Source organism: Diospyros lotus, chromosome 1 (assembly GCF_014633365.1).
Source record: "Diospyros lotus cultivar Yz01 chromosome 1, ASM1463336v1, whole genome shotgun sequence".
Classification (NCBI taxonomy): Eukaryota; Viridiplantae; Streptophyta; class Magnoliopsida; order Ericales; family Ebenaceae; genus Diospyros; species Diospyros lotus.
Genome location: NC_068338.1, coordinates 44,999,660 through 45,010,074, shown reverse-complemented (window position 1 = coordinate 45,010,074; position 10,415 = coordinate 44,999,660).

Here is a 10,415-nt window from a genome sequence, read left to right as displayed (position 1 = left end):
TTTCGGGGATGAATCTAACATCTCTCAACTTTAAGACATAACTTGTGTCTAACTTAAGAGTGATGTCTCCAATCCCTACAACCTTATATGCTATATTACTACAAACTATGGCATGACCACCCACGGATTCGTGCATATTTTCAAACCAATGTCTTTGGGATGTGACATGGAATGATGCACCTGAGTCAAGAATCCATTCTTGCCCATGTGCCATAAGTGTAGCATTAATTTCAGTAGTGTCAGAATCTAGAAGCATGTAAACTTCACTAAGGTCATATGAGGTTACTGCATTTGCTTCTTCTTGATCTTTTAATTTTTCTTTTTGTTTGCCTTTCTCAGTATAACAATCTTTGATGTAATGTCCAATTTTCCCACAACCAAAACACTTACCCTTACCCTTACCTTTGACCTTGGACTTAGACCTACTTCTACCTTTCTTCTTACCACCTCCATCATGTCCTCTAGATTGAGATCTACCTCTCATTAAATGGACCTCTCCATGCCTTTTCTCGCTTTTTAACTCCATTTCTTTGCTCCTAAGGGAATCTATGACTATTTTAGGTGTCAAGGTGTCCCTACCATACTTAATGGCATTTTTAACTTCCTTATATGCATCTGGAATTGCATTTAAAAGAATTATGGCTTTATATTCTTCGGTTACCTTTTCGCCACAATTTGTTATATCTTGCACTAACTTATTGAAGATATCTAGGTTGTCATCTAGATCCCTAGAGGAGTATATTTTAAAACTAAAGAAGCTTTCAAGCAAGAAAAGTTTGTTGGGTATGGATTTTTTCACATAGAGTTTTTCCAATTTTTCCCATAACTCTTTTGTAGAATCAAGTTTCCCTACTTTTCTTAAAACAAAATCAGAAAGGTGTAAAATAATAGAGGTATAAGCCAATTCATCAGCCTCAGCTTTTTGTTCAACAGTGTATGATTTAGGGTATTTTCCATCTAAGGCTTTAGAAACTTTCTGTTATACCAAAATTCCTCTCATTTTTTGTTGCCAAATTGAAAAATCCCCCTTCCCATTCAAAACCCCTAATTCAAAGTGATGTGCAGACATGTTCACACATAAATATGCTTAACACACACAAATAGAATAATCTGATAGAAATTTAGGGTTTCAATTTCAACCTAATAGATAGGATTAACTAAGGCGGATTTCACACACAACACAATATCATTGATTTTCTAAGCAAGACTTAACGGTACCAAAACAGTTTATGCTAGCACAAGAAAATCACAGATAATCCTAAATCTAGCAACAAGCAATGGTTACCACCACAGGATAACCTCCAAACCTAATGGCCACCCCCACACGATGACCTGCTAATTGCTGGAAAAGGAAATCAAAGAAGTTACCAGTACAGATCTTAGGATTGAGATATGTGAATGATGCAGGCTCAGATCTGGAACAGAAGAGGGGCACCCCGGCCTCCACGCGCTGCCGCCTGCAAGCTCACGTGCCGCTGGCTGGTAGGCGAGTGAGCAGCCACGTGCTACTCAGGGAGATGACCCGCGACTTGTTAGATCCAGATCTGGGGTCCTCTCGACCCAACTCACAACCTACAAGGAGCAATCGAACCGAGATCAGATCTAATATGAGAAACACTTATCGTGAAATCGAATATGAAAACGATGGGACTTTTCAGATTTGATTTGAACAAGGCACTACTACCCATGAGCCAAACGAGGCTCTGATACCAATTGTTGCGGAAAATCTCTATAAAACAGAAAGGGTTAGTGCAATAAATCGAACTAGATTTAGATCAAAATAAAGAACGCAAGAAACAGAATGAAAACTCCCTGTTAAATAACATTCAAGGCTCAGATCTGAAAGAATCAGTCACCACTTTGGTAATGCCAACGAATCGGAACCACAAGCCACAAATGAAGCTCTCAAACCGTAAGCCCAGAAAACCCCAACACCTGTCGGCCGAACTCAACAAAACCCTTTCTCACCCAAGTGATCAAAACCACTCACAATAGGTTACCACAGAAGGTAGATTGATCACAAAGATAAAGGGTAGAAGCACAAAGCAAAGAGAGAACAACTTACCCCGAAAAGGAGACCTCGGTCTCGAATATGTAATGGCTTCAAGCGACATCAATGGACCGCCTTTCGCACACAAGGAAAAGCGGCCGCTCATAAGAAAGGAAGGATCAACCATAGAAGGCATGAAGACTCCCATCACGATCGGATGAACAAGGAAAGAGAGATGGAGCTATTGGCCAAGAAAGGAAACACGAGAGAGAGAGAGGGGGGGAGGGCTAGGGTTCAGCCACGAGAGAAGGAGACGCCAAGAGAAAATGGCCAAAGAGTGCCCTTTTATATGAGGGCTAATGGGTTAAGATGAGTGGGCTTCCCCCCACTTGAGCAAATGGGCAGAGGCCCATTTCTCCTCCAAAGTGGGGAGTGGGCTTGTGGCCCGACTTCTAAAATGGGCTGCTTAAAAGTGGTGACAGTCTTGGGTTCTTCAATCCCGGGTTGAAGCCTATGAAGATAAAACCCACCCGAAAAATCGTTATAGCCTCGGGCCTTATTAGGAAACAAAAAAACAACACCAATTTATGCACTCACTAGGTTCACAGCATCTTGAAGTTGTCTACAAAATTCTAAGGTACCTAAAGGGAACTCCTGGAAAAGGTTTACTCTTCAAATAACGTGGACATCTTCACATAAAGGCTTATACAGATGCAGATTGGGCAGACAATGTTACTGATAGAAGATCTACTTCGCGATATTGCACCTTTGTGAGAGGTAATCTTGTCACTTGGAGGAACAAGAAACAAAACGTGGTGGCCAGAAGTAGTGATGAAGCTAAATTTCGTTCAGTTGCCCATGAGATTTGTGAGATCATGTGGATAAAGAGACTTCTAGAGGACTTAATGGTCTCCATTCCCTTACCAGCTAAGGTTTACTATGATAAAATAAAGTTGCGATAATCCAATACTCCATGACAGGACTAAGCATGTAGAGGTAGATAAGTATTTTATTAAGGTGAAAATTGATAATGGGGTAATTTGTATGCCCTACATTAATTCCAACAGTTGATCAAGTCATTGATGTTCTTACAAAGGGCATAAAAATCAGTTTGAAAAATTAGTGAGCAAGCTTTCCATGGAAGATATCTTCAAGCCAACTTGAGGGGGAGTGTAGAAATATTTTATTTATAGAGTATATGTTAGGCATTTTCTTTTTTTCCTTGTTTATCCTTTCTTTCATGTTGTTCTCTTCCCCTATAAAACCAAAGGGGAATCCATGTATCAATTTGAGATAGAAAATAGAGAAAACAATTTTCTCCATCTCTAATAAATATTTTGTGCTATCATCGACAAAAGTAATAAAATACTTATTGCCACCTCTCGTTTGTACAAATTTTAAATCACACACATCACTATGAATTAGATCAAGGGGCTTGGTATGTCTTTTAATTGTCTGGAAAGATAATCTTGTTAATTTTGCCTCTACACAAGTTTCACACTTATGTTTTGAATCGATATGTAAAGAGGGTTTATGGTCCAAATAAATTAATCTACACAATGTATCATAATTAACACAACCTAGTCTGCTATGCCATAAATTGGAAGACTCTAGCAAGTAAATTGAAGGTTTATTACTCTTATAGATGGTCATTACCTTGAGCTTAAAAAGCCCATCTGACACATAATCCTTCCCAACATACATTCCAAATTTTGACAAAATAACTTTATTTGACTTGAATACCATACGAAATCCATGATTATTCAACAGTGACCCAGACACCAGGTTCTTGCAGATTTCCGACATACAACATGTTCAAAGTCAGTTCTTTTCTAGATGTCATCTTCAACACCACCTTTCCATGTCCCTCAATCTCAGAAGAAGTAGAATTGCCCATGAAAACCTTCTCCTCAACAAGTGGCTCGAAGGTGGTGAACAACTCCCTGTTTGAGCAAACATGTCTTGTGGCACCAGTGTTAATCCACCATTCTCTCGGGTTAGACTCAACCAAGTTCACCACAGATACCATGGCTAACAGGCTTATATTGGACACGTCTTTATGTTGAACAACTTGCTCATATTAATTATTTTTTTATGATTAACAAAAAGAAAATTTTCAATATACAAATTATAGTATTTTGGATGATTAACAAAAAAAGTATTTTCCTTAAAAATATTAATTGTAGTATCAAATTATTTTTGTTTAATTTATAAAATATTTTTTCATAGCATATGTATTAGCAAAAAATATTATTTTCCATTAAAATTATTTTTCAAGAATTTAATTTGCATAGAAAATACTTTTTCCAAAATCTGGACCAGAAAGTCGACTCTTGGTATCCTAAAATTCGACTCTTGGAGTCTAGAAAGTCGACTCTCAGAGTCTAGAAAGTCGACTCTTGAAGTCTAGAAAGTTGACTCTCGGTGAGCCTAAAATTCAACTCTCGCCATTTTGGAAGTTGACTCTAGGCTCAAACAGTCAAATTTTTTACCGTTGTTGATTCAAACGAAAGTCGACTTTTGACTTTATGAAAATCGACTTTCGCCAGAACGGTAAGATTTTTGATTGTTTGAATAGTGTCTAAAATGTTTATAAATACCCCCCCTCCCCAATCTCATTCTTGAGATATCAAGTGCTTCTATTGTAAATCCAAAGCACCCGAAAGATCTCAAATACTCTCAAGCTATCATCTAAGCAATCCAAGACTCGCGAAGTACTATTGCACATCAATCAAAGAGCCACAAGGCAAGAATTTATCAATTTATTTATTTATTTATTATTGCCTTGTATAATTTGTGCTTAATTGCTTATTTATGTCCAATTGTGGACAAATTATTTGTAAACAATTAAATTACCATTGTGGATTGTATAGGTTTCTTAGAACTGTTAAAATTTAGGTGAATCTAGTTTCCAAGGTAAGCTAGGGTGTAAACCTTGGTGTAGTGGTTGCATAGAACATGCTATAGTCTAGGTGTGTATCTTGTTTCCAATGTGAGCTAGTGTGGAAACCTTAGTGAAATTGATTTAGTGGAATCCTAAGAGTGGTTAGACCTTAGGAGAGTGGACTAGATGTGTGTAGAGACACTGAACTACTATAAATTGTCTTGTGACTCATTTTATTTATTTTTATTATATCGTGTGGCTTGCATTTATTATTAATCTCAAACATTATTTGTTGGATCATGAGGATATCCGAGACTAGGGCAATGGAGATTTGGTCTAATATAGAACCTTCCTTCTAGAGATATTCGAATTTGGTTAGGATTAATTCCTAAACTAGAATTAGGATCTTTCTTAAAGGCCTATATATCTTTACTTTTTTTTTCTTATTGTTGATTATCTTTCCCTTCTTGTTGTTTCCTTTGTTGTTGTATTCCCTCTCTATAAGAGAGCTGATTGTGTTCATAGGTGGAATGAATGATATTATTGATTCTCTCCTAAGTTTAACATGCTATCAGAGCCTAATAGGCTGATACACTAAAACCCTAGTGCCTTCATTGCACCAGCCGCCCCCCTTCATCAGGTTCCTCTTCCACCACCGTTTTTAGTTTGTTTGAGTGCCTTCAGCGCACTGTTTGGCCACCACCTACCAACGCCGCCATTGCCATTGGGTTCGCTGCTATTAGATCGGACAATCACCGAAGACCCATTGTCGCCGGAGCATTCATGCGCCCCCATGCGCCACTGTCCAATTCGTCTCCGACCCCACGCGCTGGTGCGTTCGCCACCCTCTCGCCTCTAGATCATACCTTCGACATTTTTCTAGCTCATCCTTGGTGTCGAAATTCGTGTGTTCAACGTGCCTTCATTGCATCCAATCTCTTTCTCACCAACTGGAATAGCCATGTCGGAAAATTCAGGAGTGAGTCTAGATCTGGCAATTGGAGAATCGACTTCAATGGCTCAATCAATGGAAGTCGGAACTGGATCAGGGATTGGAGAGCTGCCACCAATCTTATCGATTAGATGGTAGGAATTATTTACAATGGGCCCAACTGGTACAAACATTCCTCAAGGCTAAGGGAAAAATCAGCCATTTGACTTCGGCTCCTCCAAAACTACCAGATCCTGCACTTCCAGCATGGGAGGCAGAAGATGCTCAAATCATGTCATGGCTTTGGAATGCCATGCAACCCGAGGTAAGTAAAAACTACATGTTTGGGTTCGGCTAGAGAGATTTGGGAAACTATAAGGCAAACTTACCCCAAAATCCATGATGTATCAATTATATTTGAGGTTAAAACTAAACTTAGTAGCACTAAACAAGGGGACATGAGTGTTACTGAATACTATAATAGGATGCATGGGTTATGGCTAGAGTTAGACCATTATCAGAATATTAAAATGGTATTCAGTGCTGATGCTGCAACTTTTAGTCAAATATTTGAAAGAGATAGAGTGGTTGAGTTCCTAGCAAGCCTCAACTGAGAGTTTGATCAAGTTCGAGTGCAAATCTTAGGGAGAGAAAAGCTTCCAACACTCCATGAGGTCTTTGCTATGGTTAGAAGTGAGGAGAATTGAAGGACAACAATGCTTCATGAAGCTAGATCAGAAAGATCAGCCATGATCTCCAATCGAAGTGCTATTGTAGTGACTGAAATTGGTCTAGAAAAATCAGCCATGGCATCCAACAGAGGAGGGGGATCAAGGATGAAAGCATTAAGGGGAGAATTTCAGTCTCGGGCTGCAAATAGAGAGGCGCTATGGTGCATCTTCTGTAATGAACCGAGACATACTAGAGAGACTTGTTTCAAGCTCCATGGAAAGGAAGTGGTTTTGGATCGTTTGGGAAGTTTTAAAAATCTGGCAGCCAAGAATCAGGCATATATATGCAGCAAAGGTCAAGAAGAAGAGGGATTAACTACCCAAATTGAGTCTGTTCCAGGTGCTGCTTTTTTAAACACTGATGAGATCTCTAAGTTGAAGTTGTTCCCCAAGACCCTACACGACGGTGCATGCTCTCTTGCATACCAAGACTCCTCAGGAAACTGCCTTCATTCAACATTTTTTCCAGCCTTTAAGACTAATAAAAAGGATGTATGGATTTTAGATACTCGGGCCACTGATCACATGACACCCCATTCCCATGTTTTTGATACCTACCAATCTCTTTCCACCTCTAAACAAATCACAATAGCCAATGGAACATCTGTTCCAATTTCGGGCCAGGGTACAATCACTCTAAACCCACGATTTTCCATCAAACAGGTTCTTCATGTACCTAGTTTATCAACCAATCTTGTCTCTATTCACCAACTAACAAAAGATTTGAATTATCGACCTATTTTTCCCCCCAATTTCAGGCCATGACAACAGGGAAGATGATTGGTGCTGCTAGAGAATTAGTCACCCTGCTATTCCAAATAATCATTGGTAAATCATAAATTAGTAACCCTGCTATTCCCAAAAATCTAGGTTATTACAACTTGCCCTTGAAGCCTTTCCCATGGCCCATAATCGTCTTGCAACTTCATTATTGATAATCGACAATCAATCATGGCATCTGTGACACTACCCTTTGGTTTAAAGTTTCTTCCTCGAGTTCCCAATTTGATTCTTTTCCACAATTTTTTGACAACATCAAGTATTTTTCATTAATCCACCAAATTCCAAATATCTATATCCCTAGTTTGTATAAGGATTTCACAAACAAGCTACTCACCAAACCATTATAAGGTTGGCAATCTTAATTAAAATAATTTTCCAAATTCCGAAATTCCTGTAAAATAGTCTCTCGAGCACTTGTTATCTAACATCCTCAAAATTTTAAATCCATCAAATACCCGTAAAACATTTGTAAATTCTAACAAACCATGAATCCAAACATCTTCGAAGATCCACTTAGTCTCCCAAAAATTTAATAACGACAAAATGGTCTCGAAATATCCACAATAAACTGATAAATTATAATCCAACTTACTCACTCATTGAATTTTGTTGTCCTTAACAAAAATAACCTCGAACAACGTGTAACCTACCTTGTCATCAAACTCAAGGTTAGTAAAACTAAAATAACACCAAACATACCTCAAAATACCACAACACATGCCTATACTAGGAAGCATTCCACCCATGGTTATGACCTATCCCGACCCATGTATGCAACCACCATTCCACCACCCCTTTCTCGAACCTCCAAATTCCCAAGCCCACTCAGCACACGATGCAGTAGTCATATTCTTGGCACCTAGGTCTTTTGGACAATCCTGAGCCAAGCGGTCGCCTTTTCCTCAAGTTTAGCACTCTTTGGCTTCCTGTTTGGCCCTTAACCATGTTTCCAAACTTGCAAGATTTTCAAAAATGAAATGACTGAGATAGTTACCTTTTGGCTTGAGGTTTCCTCTCTTAAGTTCGCAGGCCATGTCTTTTCCCAAATCGTTAGGTATTTCCTCCCTAGAATAATCATACTCAAAATTATATGATCAATACTTAAACCTTAAAGGTAAAAAAATTCCCGAAACATTCATAACCAACTAATCATTGCTAAATCATAAATTAGTCACCCTGCTATTCCCAAAAATTCAGGTTGTTACAACTTTCCCTTGAAGACTTTCCCATGTCCCATAATCGTCTTGCAACTCTATTATTCTTAATCGACAATCAATCCTGGCATCTGCGACACTACCCTTTAGCTTAAAGTTTCTTCCTCGAGTTCCTAAGTTGTGTCTTTTCTCAAATTTTTTGAGATCATCAAGTGTTTTTCATTAATCCAACAAATTCCTAATATCTATATCCCTAATCTATATAAGGATTTCACGAACTAGGTGCTTACCAAACCTTTATTCGGTTTGTAATCTTAATTTAAATAATTTCCCAAATTCCAAAATTCCTCTAAAACAATTAAACGATAAAATAGTCTCCCAAGCACTTGTTGTCTAAAATCCTAAAAATTTTAAATCCATCAAATACCTGTAAAACATTTGTAAATTCTAACGAACCATGAATCCAAACGTCTTCAAAGATCCAGTTAGTCTCCCCAAAATTTCTTAACCATAAAATGGTCTCAAAATATCCACAAGAAACTGATAAATTATAATCCAAAAATCTTAAGATTATTTTTTCTATTTCCCTGGCTTTTGTGGGACCGATTAATCGTCACCCAAATGTTCCAACATTTATATCCTCAAAGTTCCAAATTTCTCGCAAACAAAGTAGTCTTCCAAATTCCTTTGATCTTTCCCTATCCTGTAAAACAATTAGGTATACCTTAAACGATTATTACCTAGAATTCTCAAGATTTTGGATTTATCAAAGTCTTGAAAAATATTCGTTAATACAAGATTCTAACGATCCATATCCAAAAGTATCGCCAAATTTGATTCGTCTCCTAAGACTCCCAATATTTATCAAATTTCTACAAAGCAGTTATTAATCAGGTATTCTAACTAACCATACATGGAATGTCTCCAAAAGTCCCGTGAGTCACTCAGGATTTCGGCTAAGGGTTTAATCTCATCAAATAATAAAAATGCTTACGTATACCCTACTCATCGGATTCCAATATCTCCCAAATCCAGTTAGTCTCGCACAAATTTAAATCAAAGGGTTTATTCTTTACCAAAACACTTACCATACCCTTCCAACAAGCTCATCTATCCTTTCCTCGAGGGGGGGCAACTCCTCCTCTTGAGTGTTGCTCCTACGTTGATTAGGAGTATTTGGGATAAGGTTGCGGGTTCGCTGAGTGTTCACCACCTGAAAATATTCTAATAGGAAATCGTGAGATCGACACTCACATATTGGCAATAAGTTAGCCCCGAAATGTTCATAACCAGTCAATAAGACCAAAGCACCTAATCATAAATTTCCCACCTTTCCCAACCTTTTGATTATCGGTCCACAAAACATCTACATGTCTAATACCCATATGCCCACCAAATACCTATCCCCGATATTAATGTAAGAAATCTGCGATGCTTATCTAATGATAACCTAGGCTCAATTAATCTACAAAATTCCTTGTAGACAATAATCTTTTAGGATCCTATCCTCAAGACTACAAAACATCTAATAACCTCGGTTTAATTTGATCTCCCAAAATTGTCGTAACATAATAATCTCCCAAGAATTGATTGTCCAAAATTCTCGAGATTTTCAAATCCCTCAAATATCTGCAAAACATTTGTTAATGCCTTCCATCCACAAATCAAAATATCCTCAAAATCCAAATTTCCAAAAGTTCAATTTGCCTCCTAATACTCCAATTTTCTCAAATTTCTTAGAAAGAAATTCCAACAATTAGTATATGAAATTATTCCTCCAACATTAAGTCAATTTCCTCAAAATTTTTGACTAGGAGTTTAATCTCTTCAAGATAATCAAAATACTCACTTTTACCAAACCTCATCCACTTGCCCGTCGGATGTTGTGGGTAGTGTCTTTTAAGGCCCGCAAGTATTCCTATACCTATCCTGAAATCAAGGA